The sequence below is a fragment of the Choloepus didactylus genome, chromosome 5 (assembly GCF_015220235.1).
Source record: "Choloepus didactylus isolate mChoDid1 chromosome 5, mChoDid1.pri, whole genome shotgun sequence".
Taxonomy (NCBI): Eukaryota; Metazoa; Chordata; class Mammalia; order Pilosa; family Megalonychidae; genus Choloepus; species Choloepus didactylus.
In genome coordinates, this window is record NC_051311.1 from 93,314,958 (window position 1) to 93,339,855 (window position 24,898).

A 24,898-nucleotide genomic window follows, 5' to 3' on the forward strand; every position below is an offset into this window, starting at 1 on the left:
TTTCACAACATCTTTTTCACCATGTCCAAACACCCAAATGCCTAATATTTATTATATATTTGTTGTCTTTCAAAATTGAGTATTTGGTAGTAGAAGGTTTTTGTTTTTTGTTTTGTAAATACTTTGGTACATTAGAACTAGGAATTTGTACATAGTGCATAACTTCTTTGAAATACTGTAATTACTTATTTGCTTATTAGCTTTTTTTTTTTTTTTTTAATAAATGGGATAGTTATTCTTTTAAAAGGAAACACTCATTTGCCCACAGCAGTTGCCAGATTTGGTTCCTAAAAATTAATGTAACTGTTTACACAGGTATGAGGAGATTTAAGAAACAATGTTTTTTGAATACACTGTAAGTTCTTTAATGAATAAAGCTACTCATACTTGTCGAGAGTGAGAAAAAAATATTTTATGACATACTGGAAAACTAGTCTCTATTTCATTCTCTGATGAGTAGTTTTAAGATAGAGATGTTAGTCATGGATATAATGTTTGCCAGTTATATTCCAAATATCTTCCAGGCAGTTTATATTTAACCATGGTAAAAGACAGTGAGAAATAAGTTGGTGAGTTGCCATTGGCAGCCTAAAATTAAGCAAATGTACTAGCTTTGAAAGGTCTGAGAATCTCTAAAACACTGTTGTTAACCTGCTGTATGTTTATAGTTCTACAAAGACTGACATTTATAAATGCTGCTTAACAGGGTAACTTAGAAGCTAAATTGCTCTTTGCCAAATGGCCCATAGAGTTTATTCAAATGAAAGCTGTTAATTCAATACCAAGGATTGATTCTCAGAAAATAGGTAGGTATTTTTCCACTCGAACTTTTGCCCAAAATTAATATCCTTAGTAGGATACATTTTTTCTGGTCATTTTAAGTGAATTTTGCTTTAGTTTGCTATCTGTTTTTGGTCTTTCCTCCACCCACTATGATGGGGTTAGAATTACAGATAAAGAATTCTTATTTACCTAGTTTGTGAGATTGGTATATACTCCACACAGATGAAAGACAGTATAGAAAGAGCAAGTTTTTAAGGTGACCTTATTAAACTTTAAATCTTCTAGAGCGTTAGAGAATCAGAGGATGAGATCTTTAGTTTTTCAGTCTCATAATGGTAGGCAGCCAGATATATTTTTAATTATCACTTGTTTGTCTTGTTGTGACAATTTTGTTATGTAGTTCATTGGTATTTACTGGTAGAAAATTAAAGGAAAACAATAACTGGATAGAGCCTCTTTACATTGACATCATACAAGGAAAATTCAATGCATTTAATTTTACCAGCACGGGTTGACTTTTAGGATTAAAGACTTTTATTGCCGAGATATTTTCTCTACAGAAAATAATGTGCTGGTAGAATTTGTGTTCATATACATTTTCTTACTTATCTTCTGTGTAGATGTTTTATTCATTATTGAAAGTTGTGTATTGAGGTCTCCTACTGTTAAGGTAAAACCATTTATTTCAAATCTGTCAGTGTTTGCTTCATGTATTTTTGGGCTCTAGAGTTAGGGGCATAACTATAATTGTTTGTAATTGTTATATCTTCTTGATAAATTAACCCTTTATCAATATATAGCATCCTTTGTGGTCTCTTTTAACAGTTGTTTACTAAGCATCTGTTTTGTCTGATATAGTATGGTCAGCCACCACTGCTCTCTTTTGGTTAATATTTGCATGGAATATTTTTTCCCATCCTTTCACTTTCAGCCCGTGTCTTTGAATTTAAAGTGAGTCTCTTTTAAACAGCATATAGTTGGACCATGATTTTTCATCCATTCTGCCAATCTCTGTGTTTTGATTGCAGAGTTTAATCCATTTACATGTAAGGTAACTATTGATGATACAGATCTTACACCTGCCATTTTACTATTTGTTTTTTTTAAGCCTTATACCTTTTTGTCCCTCAATTCTTGCATTACTGCCTTCTTTTGTATTTAATTGAACTTTTGTAAGGAACCATTTAGATCCCTTCTCATTTCTTCCTGTATTTAGAAAGTATTTTCTTCATGGTTACTGTGGCACTTAAATTTAACATAGTAAATCTGAAAATATTGATTGATTTGATACCAATTTAACTTCCATAGCATATACAAACTATGTTTCTGCACCCCTTTTGTCTCTCCACCTTTATATTGTACTTGTCACAAATTAGATCTTTATACATTGAATTCTAAAACTGTAGATTTAGCATTACTTTTTATGCATTTGCATTTTAGATGCTGTAAGAAAGAAGTGGAGCTACAAACCAAAAATGCAACAGTACTGGCATTTATATTTATTCATGTAGTTAACTTTACAAAGGGTCTTTATTTCTTCATGCTCCTTGAACCTACTCTCTAGTTTTCTTTCCTTTCCACTTGAAGGACACCCTTTAACTTTTCTTGTTGGGCCAGTCTGGTGGTAACAGACTTCTTTAACTTTTGTTTAATTGGAAATGTCTTAATCGCTCCTTTATTTGTAAAAAACAGTTTTGCTGAATATAGAACTGTTGGTTGACTTTTTTTTTTCTTTCAGCACTTTAAGTATGTCATCCTACTGCCTTCTTGCCTTCATGGTTTCTGATGAGAAATCAGCACTTGATCTTACAGAGGCATCTTTGTACATGAGGTGTTGCTTCTCTCTTGCAGCTTTTGGGATTCTTTCTTTGTCTTTGGTATTAAACAGTTAGATTTATATCTGTTACGTTAAGTATTAAACATAGTACTTTAGCCTATAGTAACATTACCCGAAGTTCTGTGTGATGTTAATAAGTGTTAATAGAAAAACATTTGGGAATTATTGAGTGATACCATGGTAAGCAAGTTCTATGATTGCAGAATTTTGCAGAGTGAATAGTGTTTGTGACTTACTGTAAGAAGCAGTTAGAGGATGCAGCTTCCCTCTGTTTGACTTAAATTTTCTTCTCTTAGTTTTTATGGAAAATCTGTAGAAAAATGCTGTTCTCCAGATAATAAGTTACATAAAGGAGTGTGGTGCAGTGGAAATGGCATGGAATTAGAAGTCAGGACTTGCTCTGTGCCCCCAGTACTAGGCATAGAAACTTCTGATGATTCTTAACACCTCAGTCTTCTCATCAGTAAAAGAAGTTAATGCTGGTCTGTGCAGCATAAGATTGCAAATGCTTTGTGAAGCACCCAACAAATATTAATTGTGATTTTAGCACAGTCTCATCTAGGTAAATGGTTCTTTAAATTTAAAAAACACTGTAAGTGAATATTTGATTTCTTCCTCTGCATAGTTTTTCCTGATACTTACATAATGAAGAGTAAATGTAACACTTCTCTTGGCCTACCTGTGGATTTCCTTAGTAGCAGTCCTGGAACCACCTGGACTCTTTCAATTATGCAAACCTTTTCTTGACCAATAATAACACTAGTTCAGGTTCCTTAGATTCTAATTATGGAGAGTCTGGACAGAGTACCCAGCAGCAATTTATCTTAACTTTTTTGCTATTTTAATTTTACCCTAATTAGGTAAGTGGAAGGAAGCCAATAAGTTAATGTATTTGATTTTGAATAATTCAGATATGCTTCATGATCTCAAATGATTGAATGAACAGCAATAATGTGTTAGCATTTTTAAGATACAAAGGTGTTTAAATAACCAAGGTGTGTTAATATTCTTGGCATTTGAATTGCTTTAAAAAAATGATACAGCTTTTCATGCTGTTTATAGTAAACTTAGAAATATGTAAACAAGGAAGATGCTGCAGTCTTGATTCATATTATGTACACATTGTTTAGTCAGAGTTATGTTTTGGAATAGTATATCCTATGATGAATTCTAAAAGAATGCATATAAGCCATATATGTTCCTTCCTTGTCTCTGCTGCAGTGTGAAGGAAAAGGAAGCTTTAGGTAATTCATGGAGAGGACATAATAGCTAACATTTATTGAGATCTTCCATGTCTGTTAGTATTGTTAGCTCAATATGTACTAGCACATTTAATCCTTACAGTTACCCTGTGATTACCAAAAATATTAAGTATTTTCTATATTTTTAGGGATGAGTGAACTGGGTTTCATAAGGCATTTTGCATATTCTCATTTGCTTTAACAGACCCTGATAGCTTCCCTGCTGACAAGGCAGCCTGTGGAAGGTCAGTAAAGACAGAAGTAGCTGACAGTAATTAGTGATCAGAGCCAAGACAAATGAACACGGGGTAGTTTTTGGATGTGAATGAAATTACTGTTGGGTAAGGACTTCAGCTGTGGAGCCAGTCTGTCTGAATTTGATTTCCTGTATTCTGCTACTTAACTGTTTAATATGTACCCTTGTACATCCTCAGTTTTCCCAACTGTAAAATAGAGTTAGTAGTAACTACTTTATGGCATTATGAGAGTAAATGAGTTAATACATATCAAGCATGTCAGGCACATGATAAGTGATAATTATAAATAATAAGAATGATTATTATTATCTGCCTCAACTGACATGAGAGTTGAAATCAGAGACCCTAGTATCCTTTAGTCCCAGGGATTAGGCCTTCCATCCAATTCCTTGCAGTAGTGATCAAGTGGTTATTTTAAAACATTGCCTTGGTAGTCATCCTCCTCTTTTGCTCTCTTGGGTGGCTTAAATGTTTTGTTTTGTTTTTTTATGAATATTAACCAATACCAGTACATTTTTACTTTTCCTTGCAAGTTACATATAACTTCTTACCTATAATTTTGCAAACAAAGCTCCTGATCCAGATGTTGTTATTATTCCTGGGCAGAAAGATTAGAGAGAGATCCCTAAAAAGTAGTAGTTTTTTTCAGAAATCTCATTCCACTGCAATAAATGTGAAAACCAGAGAGGTCAAAGTAATTCAACTTAAGTCATAGAGCTAATAAGTGGCGGGCTGAGATTTAAATCCAGGAATTTAGTTCAGTGCCCTCACCACTACTTAGTTTACCTGCTTTTACAAAACAAACAATAAAAATATCTAATTTTGACTGAATGTAGATTTTCTGTTTTCATTTCTCTTTGTAAACACAGTAATGTCTTAAGTTGGGCATCTAATAGGATGGGGCTCCATTTTTTATTAAAAATTGCTTCCATTTCTAAGTTTAAAAGAATTTTTTTTCTTGAAGCATATTAGCATATGTCAACATACTTTAGTCTAATATTGTCAGATTTTAATAAAGCAAAATGGAGTTAATTAAATATTAAGTATCTGATATGTAAAGTATCCTAGGTTCATGTCTACGTATGATACAAATTAGTACAGGATGCCTCTTTCATTCACTTGGGTATATATTAGAAGTTTCTACCAATGAGGAAAATCCGCATTTATCCACAAGCAAAAATAACTGGTCAAAGTGCAGACCACTAGGAAATAAAAGGTTAAGAAATTTCATGGAGTACATGAAAGAATGTTCAGGTACAGTTACTCAGATTTACTTTTTTTTTTTCAGTGTTTTGAGTCTGTCTTCCTATCTTTTGTTCTTAGGGAAGTTTCCTAAATTGAAATTGTTTTGTATCTGAGATGCTTAGAGAAATGCCCTGAATCAGTTGCCAGATTTAATGCTTTTGAAGATTAGTTTTAAGGGCTGCCTGACTTTCTGGAGTAATTCAAAGAGATGAAATGTTGTCAAAGAAGCATTTTAATGAGAAATGTGGATTGTGTATTTGCATTTATTACCTTTTGGGTACTGAATTTCAGCAATATTTGAAATTTCGAACTATGAGGGTAGCTGTGTAATCACACAATTTAGACCAAGGTTTCAAATCTATTTATTGATTTTCTTCAGTGAGATTTTATAGTTTTATCAAAGCACAGTGAAGTAAATTCTTTAACTGATTTTAAATCATAAAATTTAGCACTAAACTGACATATACTAGATGGATGTTCAGCCATACATATTTATCATTGTAATTTTTAAAAATGCTTAAAAGCAAAACATTTTGCAAAATTGGCTTGTTTTAGCAGTTTTTTTTTTTTATTAAATTCAGTTTTATTGAAATACATTCACACACCATACAATCATCCATGGTATACAATCCACTGTCCACAGTATGATAACATAGTTATGTGTTCATCACCACAATCTATCTCTGAACATTTTCCTTACATCAGAAAGAACCAGAACAAGAATAAAAAATAAAAGTGAAAAAAGAACACGCAAATCATCCCCCCCATCCCACCCCATTTGTCCTTTAGTTTTTATCCCCATTTTTCTACTCATCCATACACTAGATAAAGGGGGTGTGATCCACAAGGTCTTCACAATCACACTGTCACCCCTTGTAATCTACAATATTATATAATTGTCTTCAGGAATCCAGACTGCTGGGTTGGAGTTTGGTAGTTTCAGGTATTTACTTCTAGCTATTCCAATACATTAAAACCTAAGAGGTGTTATCTATATAGTGCATAAGAATGTCCACCAGAGTGACATCTCGACTCCATTTGAAATCTCTCAGCCACTGAAACTATTAGGTCTCATTTTGCATCCCCCTTTTGGTCAAGAAGATACTCTCAGTCCCACGATGCCAGGTCTACATTCATCCCCGGGAGTCATATTCTACATTGCCAGGGAGATTTACACCCCTGGGAGTCGGGTCTCACGTAGCGGGGAGGGCAGCGAGTTCACCTGTGGAGATGGTTCAGTTAGAGAGAGAGAGGGGGCCACATCTGAGCAACAAAGAGGTACTCAGGGGGAGACTCTTAGGCACCATTACATGCAAGTTTAGACTCTCCTTTGTGGTAATGAGCTTCATAAGGTGTTTTAGCCAGTTTTACAGAAGAAACTTAAAATGTTAAATTATATAATAGCAATTAAAACTAAGCTAAATCTCCAAAAAATACTCAAATTTGAATTAATTTGCCCTAAGAGAGTACTCCATGCATAACCTATAAATGAAATTACTTCTGCTGATAAAACTATATTTTTTATATTTCTGAAACCAAATATGATACTTGTCAAAAAAAGACAAGAACATAAACCAAAAATTTACCCATGAAGACATTGCTTGAATGGTTTGTTCTGAAATTTTTTATATTACCGATACTATTTTGGTGATATAATTACTTGATGCCCATTTATATCAATCTCTTTTTCTTTTTTCTGTTTTTCCATTTTCATTAATAGCATTTATTTAAAAGTCATTGTGAAGTCTTGAAATTCCTTATTTTGGTGGCATGTTACTAAAAAGTATTTGGCGAGGAATTTTTAAGTCAGTGACCTTTGGTATGCAACTCTTAATAATAATGAACTGCGTCAGTGTGATGTCTTCCTTTGTAACTAAGGTTTTGCTTAACTTCATTTCATTTCTTTTCATACTTATCATGGATACAGTGTTCTTTGATATGGGGGGTTGTTCTATGCACTGCAAAATGTTTTGCAGCATCCCTGGACTCTACCCACTACACCCCAGCACCCACTCTCCAGTGATGATAACCAAAAATGTTAACAGACATTGACAAATGTACCCTGGGTGCAAAGTGATCTATATGGGACTTGGATCTATATGGAACTTTGTCTGGTATCCTATTTATGCTGATAAAAATCCTATATAGTGGGAATTACTATGCCTGTTTTTTTAATTAGAGAAGTTGTGAGTTTACAAAACAATCATCCATAAAATAAAGGATTCCTATGCACCACCAGCACATTGCATTGGTTTGAGACATTTGTTACTAATTTATGATAACACTTTTTGAATAATTAGAGTATTTTTAGTAGAGTTACCTTTGTTACAACTGATGAAAGATTATTAAAACAATTCTATCAATCGTCCATTATTTGTATTAGGTGTATTTTGCACCCATACACCACTCTATTATTAGTACCTTGTATTAGTATGGTACCATGAAAGTACATTCTTATATTTCTGCTATTAACTATGGTCCGTCATCTACAATTGGGTTCATTGTGCTGTACAGTCCTATGTTTTATCTTTTAATTTTTATTCTAGTAACATATATGACCTAAGTTTTCCCCTTTGATCACCTTCACCTATATAGTTCGTGCTGTTGATTACACTCACAGTAATGTTCTACCATCACCACCATCCATTTCTAAACCTTTGCAATCAGCCTAAGTAGAAATTCTATACAAGTTAAGCAACAACTCCCCATTCTCTAACCCTAGTCTATCTCCTGGCAATTTATATTCCACATTCTAACTCTATGAGCCTGCTTATTATAATTAGTTTGTAACAGTGAGATCATACAATCTTTGTCCTCTTGTGTCTGGTTTATTTTACTCAACATGATGTGCTCAAAGGTTCATCCACGTTGTTGCATGCATCAGGACTGCATTCCTTAACAGCTGAGTAATATTCTATCATATGTATCTACCACATTTTGTTTATCCATTCATCGATTGATGGACACTTGGGTTACTTCCATCTTTTGGCAATTGTGAATACTGCTGTGAACATCAGTGTGCAAATGTCTGTTCCAGTCCCTGCTATATGTTCTTCATATGTTCCTGGTAGCAGGATTGCCAGGTCATATGGCAATTCTATACTTAGCTTCCTGAAGAACGACCGAACTGTCTTACATGGTGGCTGCACCATTTTACCTTCCCACCAGCAAGTGAATGAGTGTTCCTATTTCCCCATATCCTCTCCAACACTCATATATTGCGCCTTTCATTCCTATCAACTCTTATTTTTCTTTACATGCGTTCACATTCTTCTTTATGCTCACCCATTGTCTTCTTAATATCCTTTATCTCTTTAGCCAAATTTCCTTCATCTCCTGGAATTGAATTACGAAATTTGTTCGAACATTTGTGATTAGTTGTTCCAAATTCTGTATCTCCTCCAAAGTTTTAATTTGTTCCTTTAACTGGGCCATGACTTCCTGTTTCTTAGTGTGGCTTGTAATTTTTTTGCTGTTATCTAGGCATTTGATTATTTTGATGAGTTTATTCTGAAGGTCAGTTTCTCTCTCTTGACTAGGCTTTTATTGTTAATTGGCTTTGTGTTAAGGCTTTATAATTGCTTGTGTTTAACTTATCAGACTTTTTTTCAGCTCTTCTTCATCGGATTTTTATCCTCGGTGTGTGGTAGTATATATGCAGTTGTTTTACCTGCAGGAGAAAGCTTCCTTTCCTCTGTTCCTTCTCTGTGAATCTTGATCTTTTCCTTGCTTTTATTTTGTCTCTTTAGGTTTTTTTACCCTTCATTCGTTTCCTCTGGCCACTTTTTCCTGGAAGGAAAATTCTGGGAAAACGGTTACCCTGGTGGGGATTTTCCCAAGTCAGTATTTCCTGGCCAGAACAGGGCCAGGGACCCACAAAGGGGGCACAGACCAGCTCTAGAGAGCCCTGGGGACAGGGTCAGGAAGGATGCCAAAAAGCCTTTTGACAGCTCCCCAAAGCTGTCCTTTCCTGGGCTGTCCTGCAAATGGTGCTCTTCAGCAAACTGTTCCCCACAGCCCTATGGAGGCACTGTGTCTTCCATCCTCCACTACCTCCACCCTTGTCAGGGGCAGGGTTGAAACAATGGCTGCAGAGATGGGAGCTCAGAGATGGGACCCAGAGATCCAAATTCAGTAATCCAAATCCTTCATCAGTGCTCATCTGTGCCACCCCAGTTATTGGGGAGGAGGATATTTATGTACCTTTCTGTCTACAGCAGCTAGCCAAGGGCTGGACCCCAAGGCAGCTGGACCCCAAGGTAGCCGACCATGAGTAGAATGAGCTACTCACAGTTCTTTACCACAGGTTTTCAGCCTCTTCTTCCTGCTTTTCCCTAATTCTGTACACTGTTCTTCTGGCTTCTGGAGCTCCAGAACAGTTGTTTCAGACAGTTTCTGCTTGCTTCCTACTGTTTTGGAGGAAGGAGTGGGTCCTGGAGCTCCCTACTCTGCCATCTTCCCCAGAAGTCCTCAATGTCTTTTTCTTTAGTATTTAATGGTTGACTCAAGCCTTGAGTTTTAAAATATTGGCAAAATAATGACTAGAAGCTAGGTAGTTAATGATTTTTATAACCAGCTATAAAACATTTTTAAAAGATTATATAACATTAATTTTGTGTATTTACATACAATTAGGGTTATAATAGTTACTTTTCAAATGATTTTTCTTTGTAAAAAACAGTTATGGGTAATGAAATTGCTGCTGAATATTCTAGGGCCAAAATTGCATAAAATGTTTTGATAAAGGATTCAAATAAAATTGCTACTTTGATAAATATAAATTATGTTGGTAATATTTTATACTTATTACCCGTAAGATATATGATACTAAATAAATAAAACTTTTTGAAGACTAAGAGGTAGATTTTCCCATTACTTCAATTTAAGAATTACTTGTATCTAATATTATGAGCTTTAAATTCCTTCATAGCTTAAACTTTTCTTAATTCAATTGTTCGTTTATTTCTTATCTCTCCGTACAATCTCATACCTAGTTCATTTTATCTAAAAATCAGAAATTGACTCAGCTTTCCATTATATTTGAAATATATATAAAGGGATTGAGAATACATACTTTTATTTTAGTTTTAATCTAAAAATTCATGGTTCTCATTTTGATGAGGACAGTGACACAGATTTTCTGTTGTATATGATGATATTTTGTGTAATGCTAGACATAACTGAGGTTAAAAACAAAATTGGAGTACCTACTATACTGAGTGCTGTGCTAAAAGATTTATAATAACTGTCAATTTTCAAAACATTCCTGAGGAAACAGACTCAAAGGCTTTTTGTTTGTTTTGTTTAAAGCTCCAGATCTTCTGTTTTTAAAATCCTGCCCTTTTACAGATAAATCTCATCACTATTTACTGTCGTAACAATTATCTGGTATGCAAGACTAGCCAACTATTTACTATTTACTATTTACAAATCATTTTCATATATGTATTTCCAAATAAGTCCTAAAATTCCAAAATATTACAAATATAGCAAATATTTATACAACACAGATAATTTCTCTGTATTAAAATTTAATTTCTTTTGCAGTGAACTGTAATTTACCTTTCTGTCTTATGTTTGAATATCTCGCAGCCTATGGAAAGCAGACCTTATAAACACGCAGATTAATATTAGGCCAATATTAAAATTAATTAATAATACCCTTCTGTGTACCCTCAAAAGAGGAGAGAATTGGCAAAGGCAGTCTTCTGGACATAGAGAGGGAAAGCCTGCCAGGAATGAAAAGTTGATGTAAAAAATTTTTTCATTCCAAATTCCCCTATGATATAAGTCCTCCTAAATACTATAGTTTTCATTTAATGCTTTCCATATTATTTTATTTAAATAAAGCCTATGAAAATATACCTTTTTTTAAATAAAACAGCTTTATTGATGTATAACTTACATACCATAAAATTGACTCATTTTTAAGTGTACAGTACAGTGATTTTGAGTAGATTTATGGCATTAACACTACCATTCACCAGTTGCTGGACATTTGGATAGTTTCCACTTTCTGGCTATTATGAATAATGCTGCTGTAAACATTTGTATACAGATATTTGTGTGGAGTTATGTTTTCATTTTTCTTGGGTGGATAACTAGTCTGAAAAATACTAGATCATAACTGCCAAACTCTTCCAAAGTGGATCCTTTATTATGCTCTCCCATGTGCTGTGTATGAGGGTTCCAGTTTCTCCAAATCTTCACCAACACTTGTTACTGTCTGTCTTTTTTTATTCTATTCTAGTGGATGTGAAGTGGTATCTCATTGTGGTTTTAATTTGCATAGCTTTTTCTTTTAACTGTTTCATTACTTTGGGTATTATAATTTTAGTCTGGAACTCCAGTAGGTTTGGAAATTTGGAAGAGACTTCTTAAACTGGCATTGTCTTTGCATGCTAGGTGTTGGTTTCTTGAAGATTCTGATCTTCAAGAGGTCTGGGAAATAAAGTTTGGGATTGTTATTTAAATGTAGGTCTTCTCAGGTGAAATCAAAAGGAAAAGAGATTATTTACTTGTAACAAAAGCAATAATCAATTCTTGTTGATGGCTATTACTGACCATTTCCTACTTTAGATCTGCTTTTGACTAGCTAGCTGAGTTGTAGTTGTTTGTTTGCTTTGGGTCTTGATCTTACCCCTTATTATTAAACATTATTCCAGTTTCCTGAAGATGTAATGACAATTGATGAAGTGGTCATGTAATTATTTTTTTATTTTTTGATGTTTCAAAGGAAGAACAAATCTAATAAGAGATATCAGTTGGGAAGAAATATGTGAGAGCTTTTATTTTTTATCCTAACAGCATCTTACATTGGATGAATAGAAAGTGTAATAAACTAAGTATTTAATCTACAGCTTGATGCTGTAAAACATCTATGCATCATTCCTATGCATGTGCTCCTTGGCTTTACTAGATTGATAAAACACTGTTCAAGGAATTTATAAAGTTAGCAGAACTTTAAAACAAGTTGGGTTTTTTTTTTCGGTAAATCATGTCCAATGCCTCTTATAAGGTAGCTCAACGATACAGTTGAAAGTGTTTCATAAATGTACACATTCATGTGTATCGGTTTACTAAAGCTACTGGAATGCTATATGCCAGATATAGGTTGGCTTTGACAATGGGATTTATTAACTTACAATTTGTAGTTCTTAAGCCATGAAAATGTCCAAATTACGGCATCAATAGGATGATACCTGGACTCTGAAGAAAGGCTGCCAGCATGTGGGACACCTGTTGTCACATGGGGAGACACATGGCTGGCGTCTGCTGATCCTTCATTCCCAGGTTTCATTGCCTTCAGCTCTGGTTCCTGTGGCTTCCTCTGTGGGTCCTCTCTTAGCTCCTCCAGGGCTTTTCTCTCTAAACTTTCTCAGCCTTTTCTGCCTTTTATATTCTCATAAAGGATTCCAGTAAAGGCTTAAGACTCACCTTGAATTGGGTGGGTCACATCTTAATTGAAACAACCTAATCAAAATGTCCCACACACAGGTCTCACCCACAAAGGTCTGCACCCCCAGGAATGGATTTAAAGAACATGGTATTTTCTGGGGTACATAACACCTTCAAACTAGCACACTCCACCTTCTGGACCCCCCAGAAGACATGTTTTTTCCATATGCAAAATATAGTCATTCCATCACAATGTCACAAAAGGTTAAATCATTTTGGTAACAGTATTAAGGACAAAGTCTCATCAAAATTAGTTACCGGTGTGGTCTGTCCTGAGGGAAAATTCTCCTCTGGCTGTGAACCTATGAAACTTTCGAGTTATCTGCTTCTCATATACACAAAAGAGGAACAGTCATAGGATAAACGTTCCCACTTCCATAGGGAGAAATTGGAAAGAAAACAGGTCACTGGACCCAGACAGTTCCGAAAACCTGCAAAGCATACTTCATTAGATTTCCAGGTCTGAAAGTCATCTATAGAAAGACACCTTATCTTCGGGACTTGAGAGAGCGGCAGCCCCACCATTTCCAAGGGATTGCGCAGCAACTCTGCTCTCTCCAAACACTAGGATGAGAGCTCCAACATCTCCAAACTTTGGGGAGTAGCCCATGCTCTCCATTCCACCCTCTTCAAGCATTGAGGCAGCAGCTGGACTCTCTGCCATCTCCAGGGCACATGCACCATCCCCTTAGAACAGAATGGTGGTGGCCAGACTTTCCGCAATCCCTGGGGAACGTACTCCACCCTCTCTGAGGCCTGGGTTCAGTTCTCAGCTTATCACTTTCCTCTCACGTTTTTACTATATGCTACAAAGAGAAACCAGGCTACACTTTCCACATTTGATTTGGAAATCTCTTCAGCTTAGTGTCCAAGCTCATCACTTTCAAATTCTGCCTTCCATTTGACATTAGGACTCAATTTTGCCAAATTTTCTGCCACCTTTAAAATAAGCAATGCCTTTCTTCCAGTTTGCAATGACACATTCATCATTTCTGTCTAAAGCCTCACTGGAAGTATCTTCAGCCTCCATATTTCTACCAATAGTCTCCCCAAAGCAATCTAGGCCTTTCCTATCAAGCACCTCACAATTTTCCCAGAATCTTTCTCTTACTCATTTATAAAGCCTTTCTAACATTTTTGATATTTGCAACTCAGCAGCACCCCACTTTCCTGGTACCCCAAATCTGTTTCAGTTGGCTACAGCTACTGGAATGCAATATAGCAGAAATGGGTTGACTTTTACAATGGGGATTTATTAACTTACAACTTATAGTTCTTAGGTCATGAAAATGTCCAAATTAAGGCATCATCTGAAGAAACACTGCCAGCATCTGGGACACCTCTGTCTCATGGGAAGGCACATGCTGGCGTCTGCTCATCCTTTGCCTCCTGGGTTACATTGACTTCAGCTTTGATTCCAGTGGCTTCCTCTGTGGGTCCTCTCTTAGCTCCTCCAGGACTTTTCTATCTAAGCTTTCTCAGCCTTTTCTGCCTTTTTTTCTCACACAAAGTACTCCAGTAAAGGATTAAGACCCACCTAGAACAGGGTAGGTCACATCTCAATTGAAACAACCTAATCAAAAGGTCCCACCCACAATAGGTCTGCACTCACAGGAATGGATTAAAAGAACATGGCATTTTCTGGGGTGTGTGAGAGCTTCAAACCTGCATCCATGTTAAGAAAACATCCTCCCACCCCACTTGATAAAGTGCCTTCGCAGAAACTTTTTCCACTCTTGCAGAATGGCATTTTCTCATCTATGCAAAGAAGTAATAAAATTGAACATTTAATTACAATCATGAATACGAAGAAAAGTGATGGCTTTTCTTAGGAGTCATTAATTTAAAACAACTCTTAATAGACCAAACAATGGATGTGTCTCAATTAGGTAGTGTGTTTACTTAATTCTTATCTAAACAAAAGGTTTGAAATGGGTTCTGCTAAGAATAACAATTTCCACAGATTGTTATTGTTTTGAGGAAAGGCAATCCAGATTTATTTTAAGAAGATACCACCTCATAATGGAAAGCCTAGGGGCATCTAAGCCTTTAGAATAATCCAAATTATGGGTTTTAAAAGCAATATGATCATGGGCAAATTATTTCAACCTCTCTTAGACTTAATTTCTTCATCTTTAAAATGGGTGTGATATACTGACCTTTGGATGGTTGCTGAGAAAATTCTAGCACAGTATCTTTTTAAATAAACATTCTCTTTTATTTTGACACGATCAATTAGAATTTGTAATGCACACAGATATAGGTTCTGTTTGTACTCCGTAGATCTTAACTTAAAAATCAACCATGATAAAGAAGAACACAAAATATAGAACAGAGCCCTTGGAGTTGAATATCCTGTCTTTGAATTTGGTCCCGTCATTTGCTTCCTGGTGACTTTGGGCAAGTTACTGAACTTCTGAAAGTCTGTTTAACCTTCTTTAAAATAGGTATTATAGTGTCTGCTTCCAAGGATTGTTATAAGGCTTAAATGACATTATGTAAATAAAGTAGTCGGCCCAGAGCTTACTATGTCATGTTCATTATGGTAGTTATGTAACAGGTAAACATTTATTTATTGAGCACTTACTATATGCCATGCCAGATACTTCATAGACTAATTTAATCCTTACAGCAACATTCTCATAATACCTGTGAGATTGGTATTACTGCCATTATCCTGATTTTGTAACAGAAGAAGCTAAAGTTCAGAGAAGTCTAGTAGTTTCCTCAGTCGCAAAGCTCATGAGTTGTAGAGCCAGAATTCAAACCCAGTTGGTCTGGCTACATATCTACATTCTTTACTGCTGGTGATTCAACTCCCAACTGTACAAATAGATCTGGCCTATACTGTATCTTCTTTATCTTTCCTTTCCCTGACTGTGGGCTTTCAGGTGATTTGGGTAGTAGCTTTAAATTTGTGCTCTGTTTCTCTTCCCTGCCTGTACCACAACCTACCATGGAGCAGCAAATCTGTTATTGTTTGTTAATACATCTGTTATTTTAGCTTAAATGTATTTGCTTAGTGTTTTAGAAGTCCTATATATTTACTGACTAGGTTGATTTTGATCACTGTTATTTAACTGAGTAAATATAATTTTTGTAACTGCATATTTGACCAAGAGAATTATGACCCATGTTGTTGATGCATGCCTTTTCTTGGACAGTGTGGGGGGGATGAAGTTCTTCTGTTTTTTGGAGGTTGTTTTTTTAAGTTTGATATATAAAACACAAGCAACACTTTTGGGGATCAAATGAAGACAAGTAACTTTTGTATTCAGTCTTTCAGTGTGCTTCTTTGATTAGAAGCTAAAGAAGTGAATCCTTAATTTTTTTAACCAAGCCATTTATTTTTAAGTAATAGCTTTTAAAATAATTTTCACGGTATAATGGTTGGAATCAAGTTTATTGAAAAATCCAAATAATTATTAATTGAGTGATGTTAAATTTTATGGTTTTGGTTTTAAAAACTTTAACACTTGGGAATTAATGTAATCGATTTGTTAAATAGCAGTTTAATATTTTCCCTAGATAAAGTGTTTTTGTTTTTGTTTTTGTTTTTGTTTTTGGAGCATCTGTTTGATTGATAAAGTAAGGTATATATGAATTCTTTTCATGTGATTAATAAAAGTAACTAATGATCTTTTATTTCTGACTAGCAGGTCTTCACAATTCATGATTCAAATTTGGGTTAAATAGAAAAGCAGAAGTTAAATTATCTTTGCCACGGTGACTTCTTGGGAAAGGTTATTAATCAAGCCAAACCTTGATTAATAATCCACTGAGAACATACTGCTATGTACCAGCAAGTTGGAAAATAAAGTCTTCATGCATTATGCAGAGTGGTGTTAGTTTACATTGACAGCGATGTTCTCATTAGGTTGGGCCAGGAAAAAACACCACTGTGTTCTGCTTCTACTTTTCACTACACATGTAAACTGTGCCAACAGCAGATAGTCAAGACTTGGGAAGGAAAGGCAAACTAGGGCTGCATTGGGCCCCTTAGCAGCAGATATTCTAGAAACTTCTCTCTAGAGAACTTTAATTTCATTCAGTTCTATTAGCCATCTGTCTCTGTTTCTCCTGTTCATACCACATATGGAATGGAGAGAGAATCTGGTTGTCTTAGCTTGAGATAGATGTCTAGCTTTGGATCATTCAGCTATGGCAGGGGTGGGAGAATGGGATAGGAGGTCATGTAACACAGACATAGCCTCGTAGAATCCCCCAGAGAGTATAGCAAGCCTTCAGTCATTTATACTTGATTATTAATTTACTGATTTCACTTAAATGTGAATGAGAGACAAGTGTTGAATCAACTAGACACTTGCTTTTTGATATTTAAATGGAAGATTTATTTCCTTATTAAAAATGGAGTCTTGGCATGTGGGGTTTTTTGAGGTGCCCCTGAAATTATACTGCATCAAGTAAGGCTCACTTGCTCTGAAGGTTAACTGCTTTGATCACTTGATGATTGAAGCACAGAGGGGAGGAATCAGGATAATCCATCACTTTACTATGTCATCAGCTGGCTTTCCCTAGGCAATAGGAACTTGGTCATGATTCAAGATTTGATTATGTATATGTGGCCTGTAATACAGTGTGTAATCCTAATCTTAGGATTAATGTAGGAAGGGTGTGGTTTTAGATGATGCATAACCTGATAGAATATGGGAAGATTTAAATCTGGCTTTAGCTTAATTACTTATAATAAATGGAATCGTTGATATTTAGATAGATTTTAGTCTCTGCAGTTGAGAATGTGTTTTCAAACTTTGGTGTTTTGACCCAAATGTCACAGAGTAAGACCCAAATGTCAAAGTGTAGGTAGATTTATAATATATTTAAACTAGATTGAAGAAAAATAGATGGAATTCTAGAAATCTGTTTTCTTCCTTGAAAAGTCACATTTCCCTACCACCCTGCCTCAAAGATTCTAAACCTTTTTTTAAAAGTTTTCTTTTTTTTATTTGCCTTTTACTCAGCTTTACTTTTCTGTGGTAACATCCTTTGGTTTTGATAATTATTGATAGCAGAAGAAATAATTGGTAGTTGAAGGAAAGAGGTTTCTTTGCATATAATTAGTATTTATTCCATGATTTAGACTTCTTTCCCCAATTAGAATATCTTAACTTTGAATATTTAACTGTTTCAGATAGCCCTCACATAACACTAGAATTATAGGGGAATAATTTTTTTTTTGTTGGATCAGTTGTAAGTTTATAGAAACATCATGCAGGAAGTATAAAGTTTAAGTATATTCCCCCCACACACATACACACACAATTCCCTTTTGTTAATATTTTGTATTAGTATGGTACCTTTGTTACAATTCATGAAACTATATTATGATACTTATGCTATTAATGTTAGCACACTAATTATATTGTGTTGTACAGTTCTTTAGGGGAATATTTTTAATGATTGGGTTAGAGAGCTTCTATGGTTTCCTTTCTCATATTGTTTAGAATTCTAAGAAAAGACTGATTAAGAAGAGTTAAAGATTTGGTAAAACAATTTGGTACAGTTATACATTGAAAAGAGTTATTAGCTCTTGACATGTTCTCAGACCATACCTTTTTTGTCTGACATCATCATTATTCAGAGTTTCTATTGGGTCATTAAATGATTCAACTTCCACATTTGACTGTCATCATAAAAATCACCTGAATGTCTGTCTTCCACAAACTGACTTCTATGTGTGTGTATATGTGTGTATGTGTGTGTAATGGGCAGAGACACTGGCCAATATGTCAATTAAAATAGGACATTGTGAAAAAAAAAACAAAGAATAGGATAGGGTACTGTGACATGTAGCTATCAAGTTTAGGTGATTTAGTAAAGTTTGCCTAGTATATGTGTGTCAGATGAAATAGAAAATAGAAACTTTGGAAAACCTGTGGAGTAGTTATTTTTAAATTTCGTTAGTATAGCTCTGCAAATTATTCTTGACCTGTGACCCAAAGACTTGAGAAGATGGTTCTTTTCTTCCCTGGTCTGTGTCCTACTACTTTTCTTGCTGTATGGTAATTGACAATAGGATTCTTGTTCATTCAGGGGGAAAGCTTGGCAGCCACAGGTGTACTGATCTGCTTGTCTGGACAAATTTCAGCCTGGAGTAAAGTGAGGCTTTGGGCCAGAAAGGGTACTTAAAATTCCTTCCCTGTCACTTCCGGTATCCTGCCACCACTTTGATTTCATGATGTTTCTAATTTCCTTTGGGTTACTCTTGGAAAAAAGACATACTACACTCATATCCCAAGAATCAGACAGTTTTCAGAAATGATTCCATTAGACTTCATATTTAAGGGTGATTTGTTAAGGGCATATACAACTTTAAGCAGAATCTGAACATCTTCCTCTTAAGCATCTGTATGTGGGTTAACAGGCAACCACATGGTTTTCTCCAAGAAAGCAGTCTATTTGCTTATGTAACTAAAGATCCCATTCTGGTAATGTTTTCCAAACAAGTCTGCTGCAAAGGAGAATTCATCAATTGAAAATGACACTTTTCTAGCTTTAAGAATTAAGACCACACAAGACATTCTTTTACAGTAAGGTTGTCCTTCCTCTTAACACATCAAATCTTTGAAAAAATTGACCTTCCAGTAAAACAATCCATCTTTATAGGAATAACTCCCCCACTCCCACCCTTTTTAAGGATTGGATTTTATTTACAAGTACCTGCACCTTCAAAAAGCTTTTCCACTTTTACCCACTGCCTCACTGCAGGTTTTTTTTAGACTTTCTGCAACTTTTCAAACCTGAGGCTATTGAGTACTGTTACAGTTTGCTAGTGCTGTCATTATGCAAAATACTAGAAATGGATTGGCTTTTATAAAGGGGGTTTATTTGGTTACAGAGTTACAGTTTTAAGGCCATTAAGTGTCCAAGGTAAGGCATCACTGGAGAAAGGCCATTGGCATCCAGAAAACCTCTGTGAGCTGGGAAGGCACGTGGCTGGCATCTTCTTCCTTTGCTCCTATGTTGGGTTTCAAAATGGCGTTCTCCAAAATGTCAGTGTCAGCTTTCGATGGCTGTCTTCAAAATGTGTCTCTCACCTGCAGCACTGAGTTCCTTCTGTTTGTCCGCTCTTTTATATGGCTCCAGTGATTTAATCAAGACCCAGGCTGAATGGGCGGGGCCACACCTCCATGGAAATAATCCAATCTGAGTTATCAACTACAGTTGGATGGGTCACATCTCCATGGAAACACTCAATCAAAAGATTCTAACGTAATCAACGCTAATACGTCTGTCCCCACAAGATTTCATCAAAGAACGTGGTGTTTGAGGGGACAATACAACCATACAAGCACAAGTACCATGTTGGGGTTGCACTGAACCTAGTTATGCCAAGTGCTGATATGCATTTCTGATGAAGTAGATTGCATAGACATTATTTTATTTTCCCTGAGTTTAGAATTGTGGGACATGTGGACATGTACCTCCATGTGGATACATTCTTGAGTCACCTTGAAATAAATAAGGTATTTACTTAAAAACACAGTTTTTTTAAAAAATGGAATTTAGTGCTTTATTTTGTATATGACAACAAAATATAACCAATTTATAAAGTAATCATTAAAATAGTATCTATTCTTTATTACTTTTGGTCATTGTATGACTAAAAATTACAATGTACATTTGAAGTAGCTGTACATTTTAAAAATAAATTTTGATTCAAGTAAGCCCAGTTATTCTGAATAACTCATGTGGAATCTATGTTCCCATTCTTACCTTTTCTGATTTTGAGAAAGATGATTGTTCTATTGAATTCAGAATTTAAGAGGATAAGGAGCAACTGGTCACTGCAGGTCAGCTCTACCATTAGGACTAATGACCTGATTGTTGCCTCCTGAGTTATGCTTCATAACCCTGCCTTATAGAGACCGAAGGCAATGTTAAAAAGTAATGTGGGGGACAAGATGGTGGCGTGGTGAGGTATGGATTTTAGTTACTCCTCTGGGGCAGCTGGTAGGTAGGCAGGAACTGTGTGGACCTGACACCGCAGAGGAAATTGAGTTTGAACATGTCATACAACACTCATAAGCGCATGAAGCAGCTGAGATCAGCCAAATCTGTAAGTTCTTGTGGCCAGGGGCCTGCACCCCTCCCTGCCAGGCACAATCCCAAGGGAGGAGGGGCCATCGTTGCTGGGAACCAGGAGGAAGAACTGCAATCACAGAACTAATTAACAAACTTAAAGAACTTGTGATAGGAGATGGTTTCCTAGACCTTACACCCAAAGTGCGAGCAACCAAAGAACAAATAGACAAATGGGATGTCCTCAAAATGAAACATTTTTGTACATCAAAGGACTTTGTCAGAAAAGTGAAAAGGCAGCCTACACAATGGGAGACAATATTTGAAAACCACATGCCAAATAAGGGTTTAATATCCTGAATATATAAAGCAGTCCTACAACTTAGCAACAGAACAACAAACGACCCAGTTTAAAAATGGTCAAGAGATATGGACAGACACTTTTCTGAATAGGAAATACAAATGGCTCAAAAACATGAAAAAATATTCAACTTCACTGGCTATTAGGGAAATGCAAATCCAAACCACAATGAGATACCTACCAGAATGGCCATTATCCAAAGAACAGAAAATTACAAGTGCTGGAGATGATGTGGAGAAAGAGGCACACTTATTCACTGTTAGAATGTCGCATCGTGCAACCACTCTGGAAGACAGTGTGGAGGTTCCTCAGCAAGCTAAGTATAGATTTGCTGTATGACCCAGCTATTCCATTAGTAGGTATATACTCAGAGGAACTGAAGGTAAAGACACGAACGGACATTTGTAAACTGATTTTATCGCAGCATTATTCACAATATCCAAGAGATGGAAACATCCCAAATGTCCATCAATGGACCAATGTATAAACAACCTGTAGTACATACACACAATGGAATATTACACAGCTGTAAGACAGAACAAAGACACGGGCATATAATAACATGGATGAATCATGAGGACATAATGTTGAGCGAAGTTAGCCAGAAACAAAAGGACAAATGCTGTATGGTCTCACTAATATGAACTAACATTAATGAGCAAACTTGGAGAGTTAAAAGCTGGTAACACAGGCTACCAGGAGATAGAAAGTGGGTAGAGATTGGGCATTTGAGGCTGAAGGACTACAGAATGTTCAGCAGGTTTGATTGTATAGACCCAGAAATTGATAGCAGAATACTGTGTGATGGTAGCACAATATTGTAACTACACTGAACAAAGATGTCCATGAGTAAAGCTGAAAGAGGTGGGCTAGGATCATGTATGACACCTGAGGTAAAGATAGAAGATAAAGAGTGGGACTTTTTAACTTAGCAAAAACTGGGGTGGTCAATGATTGTAACTAACTATACAAATATAAAACTGTTCTTGCATGTGGGAGAAGAAATGAATGTCAACCATGCAGAGTGTTGGAAAGGGGTTCATAATGGGGAAAAAATATAATCAAAGCAAACTGGAGTCTATGGACAACAGTAACATTGTAATATGCTTCCATTAAATGTAACAAAGGCAATATACCAAAGCTAAATAAGTATGAGAGGGGGATATAAGGAAGGGATATGGGATTCTTGGTAGTGGTGGTGTTGTCTGACCCTACTATTATGCTGTATTGTATGATATTTAATTTTTCTTTTTATTAATTTTTTTGTTATTTGTTTAAAAAAACCTTTTTTTTCATAGTAATCTGTATGTTCCAGTGCTGACTGTGGTGATAAATGCACAACATGGTATGATGATACTGTGAACAACTGATTGTATACTGTGGATAATTATATGGTATGTGAATATAGCTCTATAAAATTGTATGGAAAAATATAAATAGGGAAAAAAGTGCCGGAGAAAACATGGAGATGTATGTATTTACTGTTGATTAGGAGGCAGAATGGAATGGGTTGGTTCCACATGAGGCTAAGCACTTGGGTGCCGTAAAGTCCTGCAGCCTCGTTAGGGGGCATTTACTTGGAGATCTGAGAGCAGGGATATGAATGGACATTGGCACACTGGTGTTTATGGAGCGAGTATACATGATTTGCAATGGGTGGAGGTGGCCTAAGGGTACATCGACTGAGGAACAGAATGGTGAACTGTGGTGCATGCATACAATGAAATATTGAGCTTCTGTGAGAAGGAGTGAAGCTGTGAGACACACAACGAGGTGAATGGAACCTGTAGACAGTATTTTGAGTGAACTACACCAGAAACAAAGGCAAACACTATAATGCCTCACCAATATAGACTAACAGCAATGTGTAAATTCAGAATTGAACCTTAGAGCACAGCTTATCAGGGGAATGCTTATTGGAACGGTCCCTAGATTGTAAGCTCTTACAGCAGTCACATCTTTTCTTGAATTGTAATGGCTGTCTCCAGATTCTAAGATGCTGATCCCTTTGTGTATAACCTGATCGATCCCTGGGACTTTGGGTATCTATGTGATACCTGAAACTCAGAGCTAGAACTCGGCATATATGAATGTCAATATTAGCACATAGAGCAACTGTTAAAAAAGCTGAAAAAGAATCCAGACTTCAAGTAGAGATATGAATGAAGCAGATGTGGTTAGGACTAGGGCAAATTGGGCCAAAGGGTAAAGGACAATACTTAGTGTGAGACCAAGGGAAGAGATGTTTAGTTGGTGCAAGATATATGTTTCCTAAACAATTTAACTTGCATAGTTCATTAAAATACCATAATTACATGGAACTTTTAATGGGAAGTGAGACGTGGTAGGTTTGCATAGGTTAGTGTGAAATAGCGGCACATCCCAAAATAATTTGGACGGAGAACAAAAATATATGTGCAGAGCCTCCCTGAGGAGCTGGGGGGAAATGCAGAAGTGTTGGGCCTCCTCACCTGGATTGCTGTGTTGTTCTCACAAATATTGAAGACTGGCAGTTTGATGTGCGGAGCCCTCTATCTTGGGACTTGCCCTTATGAAACTGCAAAGGAGAGGCTAAACCTGCTTATAATTTGTTCCTAAGAGTTTCCCCCTGAGTACCTCTTTGTTGCTCAGATGTGGCCCTCTCTCTCTAGCTGAGTCAACTCAGCAGGTGAACTCACTGCCCTCTCCCCTATGTGAGATCTGACTCCCAGGCGTGTAAATCTCCTGGCAATGCAGGATATGACTCCAGGGGATGAATCTGGACCCAACATCGTGGGATTGAGAACATCTTGACCAAAAGGGGGATAAGAAAAGAAGCGAAATAAAGTTTCGGTGTCTGAGAGATTCCAAGTGGAGTCAAGAGGTCACTCTGGTGGGCATTCTTATGCATTATATAGATAACCCTTTTTAGGTTTTAATGTATTGGAATAGCTGGAAGTAAATACCTGAAACTATTAAACCACAACCCAGTAGCCTTGACTCTTGAAGATGATTATATAGCAATGTAGATTACAAGAGGTTACATGTGATTGTGAAAGCCTTATGGAGCATACTCCCTCTATCCTTTGTATGGATGGATGAGTAGGAAAAAGGGGACAAAAAACTAAATGAAAAATGGGGGGGGGGTTGTTTTGGATGTTCTTCTTTACTTTTATTTTTATTTTCACTTTTTCTGATACAAGGAGAATGTTCAAAAAATAGATTGGGGTGATGAATGCACAACTATATGATGGTACGGTGAACAACTGATTGGTACATTTTGGATGATTGTATTGTATGTGAATATGTCTCAATAAAATTGAATTTAAAAAAAAGTAATATGTAGAATGATGTCAGAAAATATTCTTTCCTGAATTTGCTTATGATAATCTCTGCCTATTGCTGGTTTCTGTCTTTAGTCTCTCAATTGCTATTATCTGAAATATTTTGAATTTCTTAGAATTCTAATTTTCAGTTAATCTAAATAATGAAAATATCCCATCATAATTGTAGGTTGTTGACCCATTTCAGTGTCCTGTTAAATGTAGGGAATTAGCAGAAACTGGAGACACTGTGAGCTACAGCAGAGAACTTGGGTAGGAACCATAAAGAATGGTTTGTTCAGTCTCCCAAGGTGAACATATATAGTTCTGAGAACAATCCAGCATCTAAGTGTAGTAGCTAGAAGGAATTC

The 24,898-nt window shown here is 36.0% G+C and overlaps 1 protein-coding gene across 6 annotated transcripts in view; it reads left to right on the forward strand.

The window, feature by feature from the left end:
• The window catches only part of PHTF2 (putative homeodomain transcription factor 2), a 136,824-nt gene that overhangs the window by 38,955 nt on the left and 72,971 nt on the right, over positions 1 to 24,898 (forward strand). The gene's annotated exons all lie outside the window — the stretch shown is intronic.